General features: G+C 42.3%; 2 protein-coding genes across 5 annotated transcripts in view; both read left to right on the top strand.

Annotated features, from left to right (window-relative positions):
- p23 (cytosolic prostaglandin E synthase) overlaps positions 1–2,640 on the top strand; it is a 33,163-nt gene extending 30,523 nt beyond the window's left edge. For all 4 annotated transcript variants that reach the window (XM_076179641.1, XM_076179640.1, XM_076179638.1 and 1 more), the window contains exon 5: positions 1,191–2,640. The gene's annotated coding sequence lies outside the window, so the exon portion shown is untranslated. The remainder of the gene's footprint in view (positions 1–1,190) is intronic.
- A 10,687-nt stretch (positions 2,641–13,327) lies between these two features.
- The window catches only part of mino (glycerol-3-phosphate acyltransferase mino), a 274,254-nt gene continuing 263,347 nt past the window's right edge, over positions 13,328–24,234 (top strand). Inside the window, exon 1 of the mRNA XM_076180071.1 lies at positions 13,328–13,342. The gene's annotated coding sequence lies outside the window, so the exon portion shown is untranslated. The remainder of the gene's footprint in view (positions 13,343–24,234) is intronic.

Genomic DNA, 24,234 nt, shown 5'->3' with positions numbered 1-24,234 from the left:
GCAACAATACAGGGTGAGGATTCAAAATTGTTGCGTACGGTGAGAGCGCCAGGAGTGACGTCACCTTAGTTTGACCTTTTCAAGAGCACTGATGCCCTTTCCACTGTCTTTGTGGGGTATGCTTGTGGAAGTTGTCATACATCTCCATAAACACAATTCTGTAATAAAAAAAAAAAGAAAAAAAATGCCTATAGAAATGTTGACACTTTTTTTTTTTTTTTTTTTTTTTCTCTCTTTCTCTCTCTCTCTCTCCAATGGGGTTGCCAGAGCTTGCCAATATTTTATCTATTTTATGCTGTATGAAAATATAAAAATGAAATACAGTTGTATAACTTTGTATGAATGTTGTCACCATCATAGAGATTCTTTTGAAATGTTTACCTAAAATTCGCTCATGTACCAGAATTTTTCAAATGATCGCTAGCGACACACCATTAACCTCTTCAGTACGGGCCCAAATCTCACGGGCAGCATTAGCTGTCAGACGTACGATGTGTCGTAATAATACTCGCATCATAAAATATAGTCACCGCTTATATTGATTGTTCTCTCTTTCACCCGTGAATTTTGATAACCATAGAAAATGTGATGAAGACAGTTTAGAGAGTATGTCATTACGCAGGGGCAACTACAATAAATATAATCAAGACGCTGATATGGCAGCCTCGCGTATCCACTTGTTCCTCATGCCGCCTACGTATGCGGCACTGTATGGAAGGGGTTAAAGGGGGAAGAAGCCTTTGGGATATAGATATGTAAAGATTCTTGAGTGGATTTTGGGGAGGGAAGAGGATTACCATGTAATGAAGCAATGGAATAAACCAGCTCTGGCTGTCAGGCCCTGCTGTGGAAGTACTGTCTCACTGCATTGCCACTGATCTGAGAAGTGGGTGGGTGACAGGGATGACCCTTCATCCACAAGGAGCTAAATAGAAGGAACAACAAATGGGTGTTCAATAAGGTGAAGGAAATAGCCTTTAGATATATGTATACATGTGGCCATTAGGGATAAATCAGTACATCCACACCAGGTCTCTCTTGCAGAAGACCTGCAGCCTCCAGGTTAGGATTGGAGATGGTTTTAGTGGGATCAGTGGCATTTGGTCCTCCTGTGGTAATAGGATCTTACCCACAGCTGTATGTGAGTATTAGAAAAGTGTTTTTACTTAGATTGAAATTTTCTTTTGCAGGTCCTTTTTCTACTTGTGTTGTAGGTATGAAAATGTGTTGGTGGTCATGATCATCCTAGGAAGAGGACAAAACGTTCCAAGTCAGAGATTTTTCGTGAAGCCATAGAATGAGAAGAAGGAAACCCAGGATATGGCAAGTCAAGAGGCATCTATGATGCACACAGATTACATGCCAATTTGGGCAAATCTTCTTACAGGTTTTGGTTATGCAAATGTGACCATCTAGTTTAAGTTTCTTTGTTTTGTATGAGCTTGGTTGGCACACCACCTCTATTGTTTATGTGCATGTGTGTGTGTGTGTGTGTTTGTTCGTGAGGGTGTGTGAAGAAAGGCTAGTAGTTATTTTTATTTTATTATTTTATCATTATTATTATTATTTCATTTTTTTTTATTTTTTTTTTCTCTCCTTCTTCCCCTTCCTTCAACTCAACTGGATATGTACAACCAGTTCCTTGCTGTTTTCACTTCAAGATCAGCAAAACTTAAAAATCTTCCATTAAAGCTTGGAACTTGATTATCTTCACAAGGTGATAACTAGAAAGTCTTTGATCTCCACTGGCAATTTAAAAGTTAGGTTAATCATTCAGTTGAGCACTAGATTGTGTGTGCATTCAGCTAGAAGCCAATGATAATGGTATTGTTTACCTTGTATGTAACCTACCAGTCTTATTGCAGCCAAAATTATGTTCATCCCATTGCCTTTGTAAGGAAATAAATTTTCCACAAATTAATGAATTTGATCTTCACCTTAAAAACTGTAAAACATGCATTGATTGGATTGGGTTGTTTGTTTTGTTTGTTACGTTTATTGGCTAAACTTAACATATACCAAATATGATGTTTCAAGTCGACAGCTAAGTTCTAAAAAGGTGAGACATGGCCATGTGTCCAGAAGTGCAGCATTGTTTATGTAACAGCTGTTATGTACTGTGTGTAAGGCTAAATTTACAATGAATCTGTAATAGTAAGCATGGTGTTTAAAAAATTGATCAACATTTTAAGATAAAGGCTGCCAAACCAGACCATTGGATACAAGTATTTCAGGTGTTGATTAAACTTCTACTTCATGAAGTTTTTGCAAGTCCAAGCAGCTTGTGGATATACTACCTAATTGCTAGACTTATTCCACTGAGGGAAAGGGCAAGATAGTTGCCTGTTATGAATGTGAATAAACATGAATGTAGAAAGAGTATCTATTCCTCATGATGTGAGTAAACACATATGTACTTGATTGATAATTTTACTGTAAAAGAGATGATTACATGTGTAAACTAATGACCCATGCACTAGCACACACCAGCTGTCTACCAACAGTTAATAACAGATGTAAGATGTGGATGGCTGTGAAGCAGAAAATTGGTCAATGTATAGCCATACAAAAGACATTTGTCACAAATGTAAGGATAGCCATCTTTTTTTTTTTCTTTTTGCAATAAAATATTGACATGTTTGGAAGTATTATTATTAGAGGCCTGTAGACCCCTTTTAGGCCAAAATTAGATGTGCTAAAAGAATTTTTTTTTAAGATTTCAGGTCAGCTTTAAATAGGAAATTGCCCATTAGATAAAATTGTTAGAGGAACCCAGAATTTTTGGGCCTTGTGGTTTGTACTTGACCTTAAGCCCACACATCACATCAAAAACCTGACAGTTGAAATCAACAAGAAAAACGTACAACAAATACTTTAGGGTGCTGATATGGACCAGAGGTGAATGTCATTTGTCTTTTATAGAAATTAAGATTGACCCATAGAGGAATAATACTTTGTACATACATATACCAAAGGCTTTTGCCCCCTTTTAAGGGAGGTAGCCAAAAAACAAAGGCATAACCAACTCCCACCCATTCCATCTTAAACATACTCCACTCCCCTCTACCCTCTTCCCTCCCTCTTGGCACCTCCTGGATGACAGGTCATCCCTGCATTTCGTCCACTGACATGGGTTAGAAGCAGTGTTGCAAGACACAGCACATCCACAGCAAGGTCGCTTTATTAAATCGAAATCCCTTCGGGCTGCATCAATTTATTTCTCATACATACTCCCTCACCCACTCCCCCCCATGCATCACCCATATACAGCCATTCTCCATTCACCCCTATCTTCTGTCCTCTCCCGTCCTTCCTCAACAAACATTCCCCTCTTTCTCAAAGCCCCTTTTACCTCATCTTATGTTGCCCCTTCATATTCACTCTCCACCCCTGCCTTCCACACCTCTTTTACCAGTCTTTCTAAACTCATTTTTTCCATGTGTGCAAACCATCACAATACTCTGTCATCAACTCTATCTGCAGCTATTCTTTATACTATTCCCATGAACCTGTCCTTTATCACACCTATGACTACCTATTTTGTATCTAACCTGTTGGAGTGATTCTGCAAGGGTTTCCAATGTGTGCCATAGAATACAACTGATGGGATCCTGCTTTGTGTGTTCTTCAAAGAAGGAAACTCAAAATAACTGCCATGGATTTGGATCTTTTAATATAAATTGTTATGGTAGACTACTCAGTACTTACAAAAGTTTGTTGCATCTTTTGTATTGGTAGCAATACAAATACCAAAGGCTTTTTTTCCCCCTTACAAGGAAGGTAGCCAAAAAAAAAAGGCATAAAAACCACTCCCACACATTCCCTCTTATCTTGTCCAATGCCCTGGGTCAGAAGCAGTGTCGCAAGACACAGCACATCCACAGCAAGGCCGCTTCATCAAATCGGCAAAAAAAAAAAAAAGAAAAAAAAAAAAAAAAAACTTTCCCTCATGCAGAAAAGGAGATGGGGAGAAATCCCTTCGGGTTGCATCAAATTTTTCTCGCACGTACTCCCTCTCCCATCCCCCACCCATTCCACCTCATGGATCACATCATCCATACACAACCATTCTCCATTCACCCCTGTCTTCTGTCCTCTCCCGTCCTTCCTCAACAGACACTCCCCTCTTCCCCAAAGCCCCTTTTACCCCATCCATCCATCTCATCCTAGGTCACCCCCTCATGTTCACTCCTTCCACACATCTTTTACTAGTCTTTCCTCACTCATTCTTTCCATGTGTTCAAACCATCCCAATATGCTTTCATCCACCCTATCTCCCAACTCCCTTTCCACTCCTATGCTCCTCCTCACCTCATTTCTCTATCTAGCCTAGTGACCCCTATCATACTTCTCAGAGACCTCATCTTGAACACATTCAAACTCCTCTTCCTCTCTCATGTTCCATGTTTCTGCCCCATACAGTGCTGTTGGCACAACCACTCCTTCATATAACTTCCTCTTAGCATCCATTCCCAAAAGTCTATTTCTCATTATGGTTTTTAATACACCAAGGCATTTACTTGCTTCTCTCAATCTACATTCTACCTCCACCTCCACTCCCTTTCCCGCCATGTTTGCCCCCAAGTATCTTAAACTATCCACTTCCTCCAGTCTCTCTTCCGTAATACTCACTTCCAGTCTGCTGCCACTTTCACCCCTTGTACATCTCGTCACCTTACTTTTATACACATTTATCTTCAACTTCCTTCTTTCACACGCTTTCCCAAACTCTGTCACTAACTTCCTCAATCCCTCCTCTGATCCTGCTACAAGTAAAAACTCTTGACAGCTAAAAGCTTTCCTCCTATCCCATATATCTGCGCTACCTCCCACAGTGCCTTCCTGTCTACCCTATCATAAGCCTTTTTCAAATCCATAAAAGCCCAAAAAACATCCTTACCTTTTCCTATACCTTTCTCACATATCTGTCTTACCACAAAAATCTGATCTACGCAACCTCAACCTGTCCTAAACCCACACTGTTCCTCACCAATTACTCCCTCTATTCCTCTCCTAATCCTCTCAATCAAGACCCTCCCATAAGCCTTCCCAACTACACTTAACAAGCTAATCCCTCTGCCCCCTTTTCCCTTGTAAAGTGGAACTATACAGGCACTCCTCCAGTCCTCTGGCACTCTACCCTCTCTTAAACAAACATTAAATAACCTCACCAGCCAGTCCACTATCACTACCTCCTTTTTTCAGACATTCTGCATGACATCCATCCAGACCAGGTGCCTTACCTGCTCTCATCATCTTAACAACTGCCTTCACTTCATCCTTTCTTATTTCTCCTCCATTTTCCTCACTCATCACGGTCATTTTCTTAGCACTTCCCACTGCAACTACCTTTCCCTCCCTATCCTCCTTCACATTTAGCAACTCCCTAAAATACTCTGCCCATCTTCTTCTTACTGCCTTCTCTTCCATTATCATCTCTCCATCTGCACCTTTTACCTTTTCTTCTCTACTTGATTCATCTCCTCTTCCTCTCTTAATTTCTTTCCAAAACATCTTTTTATTACTTTCAAAATTTTCTGTCATACTCTTACCCCATTTCACATCTGCCCTCCTCTTTGCCTCCTTTATCTTATGCTTTACTTCTCTTCTCTTTTCTTTGTACCTCTCATATGATTCTCTCATCCTATTTTGTAACCAATCTGTGAAAGCTCGTTTCTTTTCCTCTATAACCTTCTTTACTTCCTCACCCCACCACTCACTACCCTTCCTTCTATTTCCTCCAGTCCTCCTTGTTCCACACACCATCTTTGCACACCTTTTGATGCCCTCATTTAAACCATCCCCATTCCTCCTCCACTCCTAGTTCTACTCTATCCTTCACTCCCTCCCACTCCTCTCTCAGCTTCTTGTACTCCTTTTCTTTCTCATTTAAGGGGGTACGCGACACCTGGAGGTCATTTTCTAAAATATTTAGAGTAAAGAGCTGAAACTTCTCAGGTAAATAGGTATCCATATTGCCTACATTTTAGGTGAAGCAGAATGATGTATGTACACATGTACGTATACCAGTAGCGACATTTAAAAGTGCACAGCACCATAATACGAGGACCATTGTTTTATATTTTGGCTATGATTAGTCAGTAGGTTTCCATTATTACTGTTTATGATTAAAAAAAAGTAGAAAAATATCGAACGGAGATATGGCTATAATAAGTAAGTACAGTAAAAATTATCAACATATTTAAATTATAAGTACTTTAAATACTGAAAAACTAAAGTATAAGTATGTCACAGTAGTGACGACGCACAGACGACAACATCATATAATTTGCTTTTTTGCACCTTTGGCGGTTTCTTCATATGAAACCTCTGCTGGGGGTCTTCAGGGTATCTAAATCATTGGAAAGAGGTTTATTTTCCAGTAGTGGGCGCCTTCTCTTTCCTCATCAGATTCCCCTCGCCAATCTATGTTGGTAGGGCACCCCCTCCAGCATCATATGATGTCCCTTCTTCTTTCTTCTTCCTGTATAGCCTTGATCTTTTTCCTCTTGCTTTCTTCTTTGGATTTAATCTTCCTCTTTGAATTGTTTAGTCTAATGTTGTCCTTTACCTCTGTCACCGTCACAGAGGTGCAGGTGAGGGCGGTGGTGGAGTGAGAGGTGGTGAGATCTTTAGTCGTCTTTGACTGCTTGCCATCTTTAACTGCTGTTTTTTGTCATTGTGATGTTCTTTTGTTCTTTTTGCTACCCATGATGACTGTACTAAAGAGTAATATGTACTAGCTAAAGTAATAGATTGCAATGAGAGCTCATGAGACATGCGTACTTCCCTTTTCAGAGCTAGCCGGTAACTAACGCTTAGTTTCGCACAAAGTTGGCGAAATATTCTCCCTCCACCTTCCTCCCTTCCCCTCCACAATCGTATTGGCCGTTGATACACCCCGCGAGTGTAAATTCAATCAAATTTCAACGTTATTCGCTGCGCCTGAACGTCCTAAGTGGCACGCCTCCTTCTAGTGTGGGTTTTAAGCAGTTCACTCTAAGCACCTCCCTACCTTTTGTCCTTTTCCTGTAATATTTTTGATAATGCCATGCAGTATTAATTAATCGTGCACTTGTATTTTATATCTAATATACATTAGAGTTGACTGTAACTTTATATTCATATACTTAGACTATATATAACTATTCCTACTTAACAAACTATATATAACTACTAGCAACTTGTGAACTCTTTCACAGGGCTGTGACCATTGTTTATACTGGAGCCATGAAATACTGTAATACAGGTTATCCTTTTACTTGTTACATATCATGTGTTTTCCACATATATATATCTTTTGTAATTATAATATAAAAAAGAGTGAGCTAAAACAAATAGTGATACATTATTTAGGAATCTCAGACCTACATACATATACCAACAGTTTTTTCCCCCTTACAAGAGAGGTAGCCAAAGTCAAAGGCATAAATCCACTCGCACCCATTTTATCCCCACATACTCCACTCCCATTCACCCTCTCTCCATCTTTTCTTGACTCCTGGATGATTGGTCATCCCAGTATCTTACCCACTGCCCGGGGTCAGAAAGCAATGTAGCAAGACACAGCAATGCTATATCATTTAATCGGCAACCCCCCCCCCCTCTCTCTGTACCCTTGTGCAGAAAGAGAAAATCTGGAGAGATCCCTGTGATCTACATCAAAATATTCACACATACTCCCATGCATCACAGCATCATCCATACACAACCATTCTCCACTCACCCCTATCTTCTGTCTTCTCCCTCGCCAGACATTCCACTCTTTCCCAATGCCCCTTTTACCCTATCCATCCACTTCTGTCTTCTACACCTCTTTTATTAATCTTTCTTCACTCGTTCTTTCCATGTGTCCAAACCATCCCCATACTCTTTCATCAACTATATCTCCTAACTCCCTTTCCACCCCCACACTAATACACCCTCACCTTACCAGTCTGTAGTCCTTCAACAAGAATTTCTACTCACTTACATACTTATTCAATGGGTGTCAACACATAATATACCTATGGGTCCTGCCCCAGTCTCAAAGTAGATTATGCAGCTTTGCCCCCTACTGAAATAAGATCTCAATCTCTTCCCCTGTTGTCTTTAGTCTCTACTGCTGAACTTGTCATCCATGCTGATCTACATCCACAACTCCCCACCCTCTGCATCCTATAATAATGTTATAATCACAAAGTGTCCTGCAGGCAGTTTTCACTTTCACATCCTGCCATCCACTGGTCCACAAAATTTATTTGTTGAGCATCCAAATCTCCACTTAAAATCTGCATTCTGCCAGATACCATCTCCTAACAAGGTGGCATCCATCCCTTCCTTTGCCTCCATTCCACTGACAGCAATGTATTATTCAGTCATCTGATCACCAATGATAAACATGTGGCAAAAACACTGGAAGCAACACCTAAGAAACTACTTAAGAACAGTCATCCCCCATAGATAGCCATGGCTCTTCTTACATCACCATAACCAACATTTTGAAACAACAGTAGTGCTCTTAAACAGGATAATCCTGCCTCACATATGATCACTTTTTGACAAGACAAGACCCTTGTACCTGCCAGTGCATAGCTCTCTTTACAAAACTATATATACTACTAGAATGTTGATTTATACAATATTCTGCAATGACCACCTGCTCTGTTATCTGCCTTCTCAAACAACAATCATACCAAACGATCCTATACAATTGGTCCAATGTCAATTGGTCTAATGTTGACTGATCCAATGCTAATTGGTCTTATAGACAAATTAGTCTAAAGACATCTAGTCTAAAACTGATTTGTCTAATAGACCAATTGATCTAAAGATAACCAGTCTAATGTTAATTGGTTAGGTTAGGTCAAGTTACCTTACCTAACTATTCATTATTAGACCAATCTTCCTATTAGACTAATTGGACAAGGTACTGTTAAACCAATTCACATTGGACCAATTGTACCTAACCCATGCCAAATCCTGGTTGACTAAAACACCAAATACATCCACATTTTCTATGTAAAAAAGAAAAGAAAATCTAACTATGAACACACTCGACTAACTGGACCATTGCAGGTCTATCTATATACCAAGGGTCCTTCCTCTGGATGTAGTCAAGGCACCCACTTCCACCCATTCCACTCCCATCCACCATCCTTGCTTCCCTTTTATTTTAACTCCTCGTGGATGAAGGGTCACCCCTGCCTCCTGCCCACTGCCTGAGTCAGAAGCATTAAAGCAAGACACAGCACATCCAAAGCAGGGCCGCCTCGTGTACACGGCGACCGCCTCCTTGTCCACTCATGAGGAAAATGGAGAAGACGGGGAGAAATCCCTTCGGGCTGCGTCAAAATATACACAACCAACTCCCACTCACCCCTATCCCCTATCTTCTTCCTTATTCAACAGCCATCCCCCCTTGCTCAAAACCCCTTTCACCTCATCCATCCATCTTATCCACGGTCGTTCCCTCTGTTTTACACACCTCTTTTGCCAATCTTTCTTCACTCATTCTTTCCATGTGTACAAACCATCCAAATAATATTTCATCTGCCCTATCTATCTGGCAGTTCTCTTTCCACACCCGCTCTACTCCTCACCTCTTCATTTCTCACTATCCAACCTTGTATTCCATACCATACATCTCAGTCATTTCATTTCAAACACATTCAAACTTCTCTTTTCTACCTCTCTTAAATTCGTCTCTGCCCCATACAGTGTCGTAGACATAATTATCTTTTCATATAATCTCTTTGCATCCATTACCAAATGCCAATTTCTGGAGACATGTACTAGTTTCTCTCAATCTGCACTTTAACTCCCACTCCTCCATTTCCTGTCAAATGCAAACACAAATACTTGAAAATATCTACTTTCACCAGCTTCTCCCCTTTGAGACTTACTTCAAACTCGCTGCCATCTGACCCCTTAAACATCTCATTACCTTTACTCACTTTTACATTTAACTTTCCTATTGCATACCTTCTGAAATTCCGTCACTGTCATAATCCCTACTCTGACCCTGCCACAAGCGCAGTGTCGTTCGCAAACAACAACTGGCTTACCTCTCGCCTGTCTCCATTATCTCTCACCAAACCTCTGCCCGTTACCCTCGCATTTACCTCCCGCACTACCCCGTCCATGTACGCATTGAACAGCCATGGCATCATGACACAGCCCTGACATAGCTCCTCCAGGCGCGGATACAAGGGGGGCCCTCCCCAACGCCCCGAGTATGAAGAACAATGGTAATGGTCCATTGCCATTGTTCACCCATCTCGAGTTTGATTCTCCTTGGATAGACACTTTTTAGTGCGAATTTATTATTTGAATTATATTTGTGAATTGTATATGATTTTACATACAATTACGAGCAAAACAGACTTAGGTTTCTGGACCAATCTCCAAGCCAACAGCATTATTCTTGGGGTTAAAATATCGGCGTGTTTCAAGTATCGGTTATCGGTTCCCCCCCCCCATAACATTCCTGGATCCGCGCCTGAGCTCCTCTTCTACTCGTACCTCAAACCACTTACTCTCTCCATTTTCAGCCCTAACAACAGGCTCTACTATTCTTGTAAAAACCTTTGACTGGCCTTAACAGCTTTCCCCTAGATCCATATATCTGCAGTACCACAGTGCCTTCCTGTCTACCCTGCCATAAACCTTCTCCAAATCCATATAGGCTCCCAAAAGATCCTTATTTCTTGCCAAACTCCTCTCATAAATCTGCCTTATCACAAAAATCTGATCAACGCATCCCATACCTTTCCCAAACTCACTCTGCTCCTTACCAGTTCCTCCCTCTGGTCCTCTTCTAACCCTCTCAATCAAAACCCAACTACACTCAACGAAATTAGCCCTCTAAAACTACTACAATCACATTATTTTGTCCCCTTTTACTTTGTAAAGAGGAACTATACACGTACTCCTCCAGTCCTTCGACACTCCCCCCTCCTTGAGACACAAATCAAACCTCACTTTTCAGACAATGCATGACGCCCATCCAACTCAGGTGCCTTACCAACATAAGATAAGTACATGAAATATATAAGATATCGTGTGACGGTTGCGCGAGATAGCTCACAAGGATAGAAGCGTAAATCGGTCTGGTGGTCAAGATTGAGATAATGACAAGTCAATATTCTTATTTGTTCATGATTATCTAGACTTAAAGGTTGCAAAAATATATATTTCTCTTTCGGCTTGGGCACAATAATACACACCCTATTTTCACGGTTTAATATCTATTGGTACTTTACTTGTTTTCGGATCAATTGTAGACCCCCCCCCCCCACACACACACATACACAAAGATCGATCAGAAGTGCTTCGCTTGCTCTGCGCTATCACTCGGGTCGAACACATGGCAAAACTCCAATCTGCATAGCAGACAAATCCCCATATGAAAATTCGGGGGTGGGAGAGGACATAAACCTAACGTAACATAACCTATCCATTGGGTTTTGTCTATTGGTGTATTGTCCGTTTCATGGTATCGTTTTTGTATTACTCAGTTTACGGTTTGGGATCATTAATGGTTTGGTTAGGTTACTATCACCACCTTTAATACTCTCAAACCGTAAACTAAGTAATAATAATAAAAACGTTACTATGACCCGATTGATGGGGTATGCTTGAGTGACGGCGGAGCACTTCAAACCTTTATTGATCAATGTGTGTGTGTGGGAGGATTCTACAATTTATTCCTGTTTTCAAATATTCTGTGTTGATCCCAGTTTTCTTGTCATGGTAAAAGTAAGATAATATGCGTACAATAAACTGCCGCGAATTTGAAATATTATATATTTTAACACGTGAAAATGTGCCCTAATTCATTAATCATAATTAACTAGAGGATTATTTCGGAGTAAGGCGTCTTGATTTAAATGTAGTTACAAAAAGTGGTTTATGTTTAAGTAATTGAAAAAAAAAATTAATAGCAATTTTAATCATCGATGAAAAGACGCCGTTCTTTGTAATGGGACCTTTCGCAGTCAGGCTCGTAGATTCCTATTAGCGCTAGAATTTTCAATTGTCTCGGATTTCACGAGGCAAAGGGGTGACTTAGCTAATTTGGAAACCGATATTTAAAAAAAGATACGACATAAATTGCTGCATAAATGTATTTAAAATAAAAAGCATGACTCTTACTGTTATAACTTTTACTTACTTGTGTGTGATAAGGCTTTGTTAATTTAATTATAAGGTAAAACTAAAAATAGGTAATTATTTTTACTGAAGTAAGTATGAGCAGTAAAAATAAGAGGATGTTGATTTCGGTTTGTGCATTTTATCTGAGACTGTTGAAAAATAATGGATATCACTGTCACGTCCTGTATATGAAGATAATCAGTGATAGAAAATAATAACAGTGGTGGCGGACGTACGAAGTGAATGACGTTTGTGTAAAGAATGGCCTCTTAGATCTGCTGGGAGCTATTTTCAAACAAATATGACTAATCTTACGTATGCCGTGGCAGACTGCACGTCAGATTCAAGAAAAAGTAAGAGAAAGACAAATGTTAATCGTACCGGAAAAATTAAGTCTTCGATGCAAAATTATATTTTCTATACATTACATGGATTTGACTATTGCTTGGTGCATTCAAATTAAAGTATATATGAGTATACGTCCATTGAAGTCGGTAGAAAATAACAAATTGCTTGGCTTGATACAATTATAGGCTGTTTTACGAATATCATCTGTAATTATAGAGGCTCAAACAATGCTATATGCCGTTTGCAATCATGAAATTAATTGACTTAAATTTCAGACACAATAATGTACAACGATACACCTCTGTTAGCTTATCAAACTTGCCCCAAAAAGTATTTATTTTCCGGGAAGAATTACAAAATCTGGCGGTGTCTGGTATCAAATCGCTCACTGCGAAAGGTCCCATTATTATTACATATGTGAATCTTATAATTCTTCATTGATTATTTCCTTAAGTGATGATTTTGAAGAGTAAATGTACAACGGAATACACAATATCCGATCGACATGCAACCTGTAATCTTCCATGCACTCCGCTGTTCACACGATACTCCATTGATTCTCACATGGGAGCACTGCGTCGGAGTAAATTTTACGAGTACTTTGATAGTCGTTCTTTTATTTTTACAAATTGACATATAACCATCGATTCTAGTTTTTTAAACTTTGGGTATTTTTAATATAATTTTGTGTAAATTTGCCATCTTTGGAAGAAATACATGTTGTATGCGAAACGTAAACAGACACAGTAAAATACGACCTCCCGACAGAATAGGACAACAAATTACGTTACTGAACGAGTAAAGAGTGTAAAGAAACAGGGCTTGGTCGTACGGTGTTCCAGTGCAAATTTATCATAAAGTAAGAGTTGTCATTGACTGCTGATGTCTGATGAACAATGGTCATTATTGTTACTGTGAACGGGAGTGAATGTTACCTGGATATGTTTTGTAATATAGTGTAAATATCAGGTTAAAAATCAAAGGAAGTGAGAATAGTTGTTAGACCATGTGCATGATCATGATGTGATCAGTAGGGATTGAATGTCACAGAAAGATTGATATAAAAGTAGAGGTGGACAGCTCTTGAAGTAGTTGTGAGTAATAATGTGCGTATGTAAGACAACCCAGATAATATTAATGTCGTGGAGAGACAACGTGTTTGGAAAGTATGTGAATTGTAGCATTTTAATACATAGTTACAGTTCGTAATGAAATGAATTATGAAGAGAGCAATATATTCTAACGTGGAAGTATCCGCCTGTGTAAGTAAAATATATAATTCGTATACGGTTCAAAGGAATGTTCATTGGCATGTGGATGCATATTTTCGAACGGCAAGTATACAGTAGAACTATGATAATAATATAATTGTACGCAGACAGAAATTAGTCCATATACTAAGTACCTGTACTTAATCAGTTAATGTGTACTTGTGTTGGCACTACGTTGGAAACTGCAAGAATAATTATATTTTGAAATTTCCGTTGGAAACTGCAAGAATAATTATATTTTGAAATTTTCGTTACTTCGATTGTTTTAGCTAAGGTAAGTGTTGTGTTGTCAATGCAAATGAACGATTGCGATTATTATGCGGCATGAATAGAACTTGGTCATTGGAGATGTCTTTCTTAACAGTCAGTTATTTTCATACTTGTCAGTGTGTAACAGGTCTGTATAATTCTTGGAGCCCTAGACGATGATACCGGGATGTGGGAAGGATTGCATGATACCATGATTTTTGTTACAGTAGTACACCCCATCACCTAGACTCCAGATGTGATTATAAGTGCCTTGATTGGTAGATTGGCATGTTAATAAATCTTAAAAAAGATATTAATTGGTAAAATGACTTAGGAACGTTGTATTCCTCTCTTAAGTCTCACTAAAGCAATGGTATTGCCTTCCTTGACTATGTACGTCTTGGCATTAAGCTGTCGATATATAAATCATTGAGCACTGTTTTTAAGATTTATGAAATATATCAGCTGGACATACTGATCTCCTATTGTAATTTATCTTTTAATTATGGGCCATTGGAATTGTTTGGTGAGGCAATTCTTATGCTTAGGTAACGTTGTGGAATGAAAAGACCAATAATAATGTGCGCCAACCCTCGCGCGCGCACACACGCGCACACACGTCCAGTCCTGGTACACCCAGGAGACACCCAACACCCGACTGCTAACATTGGCAGCACATTTCTCAAGACTTGATCAAAGAAAGTTAATTTCAAACCCCTGAATTCCATAGCAAAGTATGTGCGAACGAAGAATACCATAAATTGACATAGGGAGGAAAGGTGAGGCATGTGGGAGGCACAATGTGAGACGCGGACCAATAATGAATACTGACGTGAGGCCGACTGAGTCGTCTTGACGTCTTTGATGCATAATGCCATTGGAGGATTGTATATGGCTGGGATTACCATATATCAAACCCGAGACTGCCCCGCGGGACCCGTCAAGGACTGCTGTCAACAATTCGTGAACGTTCATTTCGGCCATCTAGGTATGCGGCTCGCATACACATGCACTCATACATGCGCGCGCGCACACACACACACACACACACACACACACACACACACACACACACACACACACACACACGACTCGGTGGCGCGGTTGATAGAGTACTGGACTGCCAGTACGGAGGTGCGGCAGTACTTGGTTCGAATCCTGCCCAAGGCCGAAATTATTTCGGTATCGCTGCGCTTCGGGTCGTTACTCCGACTCTCGGGGGCGGGGAGTTGGGTGTGTGTGTAAGATCATAGCATTACCCATAGATCGGTCATACGAGCTCTGAGCTCTCTTCCGGGAGGGAAATAGCTGTCGATCACGAGTCCAACACGCGATCCATAGACCAAGGTGAATACACACACGTACGTACAAGCACCCCAGACCGACACAGGATCGCATTTGCCGAGCACCTTGATACCCACACCTGTACAGTATAGCACCCCCCCCCCCCGCATTTTGCCCCTAAAGAGCTGCGCGCCAGTACCTCCCTCCTTTTTCAGACACCTGTGAAGCAGATCCCCAACAGGCATAAAATCCACATGGAGAGTAGTGGGTAAACCGCGGAACACTACTTGTGAGGGGAGAGAAAAAAGAGACTCACGAGGCTTCCTATGGAGGCAAGGGGCAAAGGTTGTCATTGATCACTCTAGTGTTTGGCAGGCATGTCTGTCTCTGCTCCCGCTATGGATCAGTGTTAGAGACCTCATATTCTACATTTAATAGAACTTTGTCGGCCGCCATACTGGTAGTTATCGTACCGCACATAGTTTGCAGGTCCTACCTGAACGACCACAAACTCTGGCTGTGCCCGGGTTAGACTGCGAAGCCAGCTCGGCGGCACCGTGTGGACGACACTACAGGTTGTGCTTGTGGGCTTTGCTCGTTTGTGGGGAAGTGCCCGTCGAGCTGTGCTCGATCGTCCGGATGGGCCTTGAGGGAACCAAATGTCTGGAGGGGATTGATGGAGAGTATCATGATGAACGCAAAGGCAACATGACATTGTATGAGGCAGGAACTATGGAATAAGGAGGTAGAAGGGAGGGGCCTAAATTCGTGTGAATTGAAGTATTTACGAAGTATTGTGGGGGTTACAAGAATGGATGAAGTGAGAAATGTGGAGGTGAGTGGAGACGAGGGTTAGGAAAGAAAACTGGCAGATAGAGCTGCAGAGATACTCCATCACTAATCGCTATCTGTGCCCCATCCTTGACAGCAGTTTGAAGTGAACTCCCTACATAAAACAACTAAAGCAGTGGTTCCCAACGTTTTTGCACCCGCGACACCTTATCCCAAAACTTGAAACCCACGCGACCCCACTATCAGTGCGCTGAATGGCCTACCGGCTCCGACGCTTGGCCTTCAAGCCAAAAAATTCATAAATCAATCAACCACTACTATCAGTAGCTTGATTTGCACTTTAATTTTGTTAAGGAGAGAGAAAGAAAGGTACATTTAAGAAATAATTCAATAATTATGTAATTATTTATTGGCAAACTAGATTGATAAAATCTTAACTCTTGGCTATCAAACCCACCTTGTGGGATACCTGATGATTAATTTGAGGAGTAAGCCTTGGAATTCGTGGTCGAGCGTTTGTTAGAGCCAGTCTCATGCCATCCCCGACATCCAATCTGTTCCTGTTCTACGTTTTTATATTAGCAAGAGTTGAAAACCTTGCTTCACACATGTAGGTAGAAACAAATGGAACCAGGACACGTAGGGCTGTCATGCTGACTTTGGAGTATGACTAGTACATAGCGCACCAGAACTGAGTCACCGATTTCACCTTGAAGATATAACGAGCTGAAGAGTCGTTCCTTAGCTCCAGAAATTCATCTTGGATATATCATCTGGGATGCTGGATGCATTAAGTGCAGTGCAAAATGGGTTCCTTACCAGGGTCTCCTGTTCCACTGTTAGCTCAGGGAAAAGTCGCTCGAACTCCGCCTGTAGACTGAAGATGTTCAGTAATCTTATCCTTGAGGAACAGTGGCGATTCTAGGACTATGAAAGTGGGAGGGCCAGCTGAAAAACGGGGGGGGGGGCATGCCCCCCCCCCACCCAAAAAACGCCACTGGGTGTGACGCCATGACGCGGTCGGTACCGCAGTAGTATATACCAAGGTGTGTGTGTGTGTGTGTATATTCACTTGTGTATTCACTTGGTCTTGGTCTTTGGATCACGTGTTGGACTCGTGATCGACAGCTATTTCCCTCCTGGAGGAGAGCTCTATATATACATATGTGTGTGTGTGATTTAAAATAGGATATAAAAAAACGGGGGAGGGGGCAACCTGGGGGCCAGCTGAAAAACTGGCCCCTAGAATCGCCACTGTTGAGGAACTGATCCAATTGGACCTAGGACTCATCCATCACTGTAAAGTTTTTCGAACATAATATTTCCAAGATTGGTTTTCATACGCCAGTTCTCCACTCTGGAAACAAAAGCCCGGAGACTGCCTTGAAAAAGGAGAATATGCGTTTCCCTTCCTCGAAGCTTCAAATTTAGTTTAATTCGGTTCGAAAATGTCGGCAAGGTACGGAACCCTTTTAAAATTCCATGCTTCATCTTCAAAGTGAGTCACAAGATATCTCTTTTCTTGAACCTCCAGGAATAACTTGATTTCATGTTTCATCTCAAAGACACGATTAACAACGTTTCCTCTTGATAACCAACGTACTGCCGTGTAGAAAAGGACTTCGTGGTCAGCATTCATGTCTTTGCACAGTTCTTTAAATAGTGTTGTGTGCTGTAGTCTACATAATTCATAATTTTGATTACAGAATCAAGCACTTCCTGCAGAGAGACAGGGAGAGTCTTAGGCCTACTGGCGAGAGCATATCTGTGGATCAGGCAGCGGAATGCCCTTGGGTTGAGGCGCTAACCTCTTTACTCTCGATTGGAATTCAGACCTGGTGCTCCATCCGTGCAAACGCCATACACGTTTTCCCATAAAAGACCTTCCTCATTGAAAAAAAAAAAAAAATCCATCAAATCATCAGGTTTGTTGTGGTTTCAAGTTCATTGCAGAACAAGAATTCGTCTTTAATGTTACCTGAATGAATGTATCTCACGAAGACAAACAACTGAGAACATGATCTCGCATCCGTTGACTCGTCGAGTTGAAAGGAGAACAAAGGAGAGGCTATGATTTCGGTCAGAACCTGCTCCTTCATATCCTTAGACATTTTATAAATGCGCGTCTGTATGATATTTTTTGATAGGGCTACTTGCTTCATCTTCTTTGCACTGGCTGCCCCAAGGATAAGATTTACTGCTTTCAACATACAGGGTTTGATAAGAGTTTCTCCAATCGTGCGAGGCATTTTTTGTTTCGGAATCTCCAGTGCGTCACAAACGAGGCCTGCACTACCGCTACACTGCTGCTGGAATGGCCCCACCGGCAACTAGTCTGACTTTTGAGGGACCATTCATGCCGTTTAAAGAAATCTAAATCTTTGGATGTTCTGGATGTTTCGTCTCGAGATGACGCTCGCTTGAGTTTTGATGGTTTTATTGACTCTGCACTCAGGACAGCATGGCACAAACACACTGGTTTCTCGCTGCGTCGTTGGCGAGTATTGTGAAGCTAATGTTGAAGTAGCATTCTGAGTATCTGGGCCGTTTAGCCATGGACTCAAGTCTGTGAATAGAATGCATCACTAAGAATTCAAAAGACAGGATAGCAATAAAAATATGCTTTCAAACAAAATCTCATACCACCACAACATCAAACATGCCTGCTAAACACAACTCGACTGTGCTGCACTAATAACCGATGAGACTCACGACGCAATCACCACAACTTATTGCTGCCTTATGCCCCGCGCATTTCCTGAGGCTCCGCATCCCAGTCACGCGATTCTTCATCGGCCAATCAATTATGGGGAGTGAGTCACGTGTCGACAGCGAGCGCGCGCACACACACCGAACGCGCTACAGCACTGACTGAACACACACACTGAAGCACAGCTGAACAGGCACTCAAGCATACATAAGAATAAAGGAGACTGCAAGAGACCATAAAGCCTACACTAGGCAGCTCCGTTTCCATCACCACCTGTCATCCCCATCCATAAAGTTGTCTAATCGTTTTTTAAAACGACTGACAGTTTCAGCGCTTACTACATGGTTAAGTTTATTCCATTCATCGACCACCCTAATAGTAAACCAATTCTTGCCTATTTCCCTAGTACAGACGCACATACACATAGGGACTTGCTCTAACAGGCACGCATACAGTGTCATCGAATGACATTGGACCGCTTTTTTTTTTTTTTTTTTTTTTTTCATTGAAGCAAAGGCAGTATATATATGTACGAGCACAAAAACTAATTGACGAGTTGAAATCGACATTATCCCTTGCAACTTCTAGAACGTTTGTGACCGCGACCCACCGGTTGGGAACTCCTGAACAAAAGGCATCATGCCTTCAAGATTGGGATGTAAAAATATTCTCCCATACAAGTTGGAGAGCAGTGACATTCACTCTGGAATCTGTACCAGGTTCTCTTACAGAGCAAACTAGACTGCAGATGCTTCCCACTCCTCCATAGAACCCGTAGTTGGCCCATGCCTCAGTTACAAGTGCTTCTTACGGTAAAAACTTTACACAGAAAGCGGACATCCCGAGGACAACCGTCGTACCTCGACCTGATTGAAGTATCTTTACCATATCAAGAGCACCCCTACCAGCCCAGTCTCCCACACTAGTAAAAATTTACAGCCCAGAAAGAATTTAACAAGAACTCACTGCCCATGTACTCGATAAAAATGGCAGACACTGTCTTCACTGGAAATTGCTGATAAAGTATCCTCTACAACACTGCAGGACCGAACACTGGCTACTTCCTTCAGTACAACTCTGTCTCACCTGAACCACTTAAAAAAAAAAAAAAAAAAAAAATCCGACAAGTTCCTCTCTCGCCTATCTGCTCATGCAACAGGTGTCTCCCGCTCTAATAGCGGAGTGGATCACGCAGCAGTGGTTCCAACCAAAACAAGGTTCCTTCCCCCTCACCAGTGAACTCTTCGCCATTCTCTCTGCCCTATATAATATCCAGAACTCCCCACTCCACCCCCTTATCCTTTGTAACCCAATCATATTCACCAAATAGCCTGCAGTCCCATCACCCAATGAGCCACAAAATGCATTCATGGATCATCCAAATCTCCCCCTGTTTCAAATCTGCATCCTGCCAGACACCACATCATGTAGGCAACCTCGATAATGAACGAACTGACAAGGTGGCTGGAAAAGCGGCATTCATTCCTTCCGTTGCCTTCTTTCTACTGCCATTAACAAACTATTCAGTCCTTCGATCAGCAATGGTAAACATGTGTTGAAGACGTTGAGAACAACACTCGGCAAATCACCAAATCGCAATCAAATTTCACACAACTCCATTTTGAAATACAGTATTTGTGTTGGTGTCTCACCCTTCTCGTCCTCTTCCTCCTCGTTCTCGTCCTCTTCCTCCTCGTTCTCGTCCTCTTCCTCCTCGTTCTCGTCCTCTTCCTCCTCGTTCTCGTCCTCCGCTTCGTCTGCCTTCTCCTCCTCTTTCTCCTCATAATCATCCACATTATCGTCTTTCCCTCTCCTCCTCCTCCACCCCCTCTTCCTCCTTTCCCTCCTCCTCCTCCCTCTCCTACCTTTCCTCCTCCCTTTCCCCTTCCCTTTCCTCCTATTTTTCTTCCTCCCTTTCCTTCTACCTTTCCTCCTCCCTATCCTCCTCTTCCTCCTTCCTCTCCTCTTCCTCCTCCTCCCTCTCCTTTTCCTCCCTTCCCTCCTCCTCCCTCTCCTTCGCCCCCTCATCCCTTTCCTCCTCCTCATCATCAACCCCTCCTCCCTGTTCTCCTCCTCCACCTCCTCCCAGTCTCTTCCTCCCTCTCCTACTCTTCCACCTCTCCTCCTCCCCTCCTCCTTCTCCTTCTCTTCCTCCTCTTCCTCCTATTCCTCCTCTCTCTATATCTTGTCTTCCGCTTCCACGTCGTCTCCCGCTTTCTCGTCCTCTTCCACCCATCCTCCCATCCTCCTCTCTTCTTGGTCCTCCTCCCTTCTTCTTCCCTATCCTCTTCGTCAACCTCCGTTTCCTCCCTCCCCTCCTTTGTCAACATCTTCTCTTAGTCTTTCGCTTCCTCTTCGTCCTCCGCTTCTTTGCCCTCTTCTGCCCCTCCTTCACTCTCCTCTCCTCGTCCTCCTCGTCCTACTCCTCCTCCTCTTCTTCTTCGTCCTCCTCTTCGTTTTCCTCACATTCTTTCTCCTCCTCACCTTCGTCCTCCTTCACCCCTTCGTCGTCCTCCTCTTCTTTGTCCTCCTCTTCCTCTTTCTTTTCTTCTTCGCTTTTTTCTCTTCTTCCTCCATCTCTTCCTCGCCCTCCTTTTCCCATTCATTTTCCTCCTCTTCGTCTTTCTTCTCCTCTTCCACCTGCTCCTCTTTGTCCTACCTCTCTTTGTCCTTCTCCTTGCCCACCAGCTTTTCTTCATAGTCTTCCTCCTCCTCCTCTTCCTTCTCGTCCTCTTCCTCGTCCTCCTCCTCGTCCTCGTCTTCCTTATCCTCCCCCTCCTCGTCATCGTCCATGTCATCCTCTTCCCCGTCCTCCACCACCACCCACCTCGTCCTGCTCCTCCTTTTCCTCTTCCTCGTCTTCTTCCTCCTCGTCTTCTTCCTCCTCGTCTTCTTCCTCCTCTTCCTCCTCTTACTTTTCGTCCTCTACCTTGCCCTTTTCTTCCTAGTTTTCCTCATTGGCCTCCTCGTGTTCAGAGTTCTCCTCTATTTCCTTCTCTTCCTTTTCCTCCTCCTTTTCCTCGTTCTCCTCGTCCACTTTGTCGCCCTACTTGCCCTCCTCCTCTCCCTCTTCCTTTCCGTCCTCATCTTTGTTCTCCTCTTCATTTTCGTCGCCCTACTCTTCGTCTTCGTCCTCCTCGACGTCTTCCTCTTCTTTGCCCTTGTCGCTCTCCTCGTCCTTCTCGTTGTCGTCTCCTTCGTTCTCCTTTCCCTCCTTGTTCCCCTTTACGTCCTCACCCACGTCTTCCTCCTAGACCTCGTCCTCCACGTCCTCCTCGTCCTCCTCGTCCTCCTCGTCCTCCTCGTTTTTGCCCTCAACCTCGGACCTGTCCTCATCGTCCTTCTCGTCATTGTCCTCCACTTCGGCCTCGTCTTCATCGCCCTCCTCTTCCTCTTAGTTCTCCTCGTCCTCCTTTTAGACTTTTTCGTGATCGTCCCTTTCCTATTCCATTTTCATTCCTACTCCCCCCGTGTCCCAGTAATTTACTTCCATTTTACTCCTTCCCTTTCCATCATGGACCCCCCCCCCCTCGAGGCCCAGTACTTTGATGTAGTGGGGGGCTTCCGTGTAGCAAGGACGGGCTGAGCTGTGCCAGCCAGGTGCAACCATACTGGAGAGGTCAGCCCTAAGCTACCAGACGAAAACTGAGCCAATTTTTTTTTTTTTTTTTTGGGGGGGGGGTAGTGAATAGATAGGGGGTCCCTCACCCTTTTCCTTTGTGAATTCCCCTATCCCTACCCTTCATATTTGCTACCCTACTCTCCTTTTTCACCATCTTTCTCTAATACTTGTTAAGGAAGGTTCTGGTATCTTGGTGCCTCCCAAGCTACATGTCTGAACCCAGTCAAGTGGGGATGTATACCGCGAGGTCACTACTCCCTGCGAGGGCCGAAAGCCCACCGACTGGGGAATGCATGTTTGTGAGGTAGGTACTAGGCTGCCGACTTCCTTTCTACCTATCCAGTACACATGCAGAGTGACTACGTCGGACCCATCCTAAATGGGACAAAACAAAAGAGGACAAACTTCCGGTTTGACAAAGTCTCTAACTCACCTCCGATGCCCTGCATGTGTAAATAGTCATTTCTGGAACTTCCCGACTCTGCAGAGACTTTTCTTTTATTGCTTGCGGCATCAGGCAACTGCATTATCTTCTATGCATTTATCTTTCTTTCCTAATATATGATGTGGCCTCATAGATATACACGATCATGGCGGCTGTTCAAACTGAATATTCTAAACCTCCACCACTACCTGATCCTCCTCCTAAACCCCCCGATCCCTCTCCTAATATTGCCAGTCCTAATGTTGATGCTATTGACTCAGCAAAAGTAAAACCCCCAGTTGATGACTCTGGCTTGAAAAAGGACTTTGGTAAAAATACTAAGACTTCATTGACAGATAATTCTGTAGCCCAGAAACTTACAATTAGGACGGATTCTGAAGTGATGAATAAATCTTTAGATACTCAGAAACCAATAAATAGCTCAAATACTGCCCCTAATAGTCATAGAATCTTGCATCTAAAATATGTCTCTCTTGATAAGACTTATACAGACTTTGTGAAAAGTTCCATAAATTTGGACCAATTAAAGAGATCAGGGTTAAACTAACTGACAACTTTAAAGCTTGGCTAGTCTGGATCTCATTTCTTTCTAATCAGAATGCAGCTGCTGCCTGGTTGGATTATAATACACTGTAATTGCAATGAAAATGAATCTTCGGCCCAACTTGTTGCTAGAGTGCCACCTAACCTGGATATCTTTTATCCAGAAAACCCGGTAGAGGAAAGGAAGGAAAGTGTGCAGAGGCCTCCCAATCCAGCTAAGTGGCTTATCACTCTTGCAAAGGAATGTGCTAACTTGTTCGACTTTAGAAGATTCTTGAAGAGTCACCTTGGCTCTGGTAATTTGACTAACTCGCAGGTATCACAATTTGGAAGAAATTCCTTCTTAATTCATGTAAAATCTTATGAACAAGCTGCCATGGTACTTAACTTGAAACAGAAATCCGACATTAAGGAAGTTAAACCCCACTATACCTTTAGTTATGCCAAAGGGGTAATTTTTAATAGAGATCTGTATGACTTTGAGGAAGAAGAAATTTTAGAAATGTGCCCAACTAATGTTTGGAAGGTTGCTAAAATCCCTCGTTCTTCTATGATTATCCTAAGTTTTTGTGGTGAAGATCTACCTCATTATGTAGAGATAGAAAAAGAGATTGTTTATGTGAAGCAGTTTAAGCCCCGTCCCCTTCAGTGCTTTAAGTGCTATGGTTTTGGCCATCCTTCCCGCAGATGTGCAAGGGACAAACTATGATATGTGCTCAGCCTGAACATGGGGATTGTTCCTGCCCAACAGTTTGTATAAATTGTAAAGAAGAGCATGATGCCAGAGATAAGAACTGTGTAATTTATAAGAAGGAACAGGAAATACTACTAAAAG

The sequence above is a fragment of the Oratosquilla oratoria genome, chromosome 43 (assembly GCF_046742065.1).
Source record: "Oratosquilla oratoria isolate Oo_2021 chromosome 43, ASM4674206v1, whole genome shotgun sequence".
Lineage (NCBI taxonomy): Eukaryota > Metazoa > Arthropoda > Malacostraca > Stomatopoda > Squillidae > Oratosquilla > Oratosquilla oratoria.
This window is presented reverse-complemented; position numbering and strand designations above follow the sequence as displayed.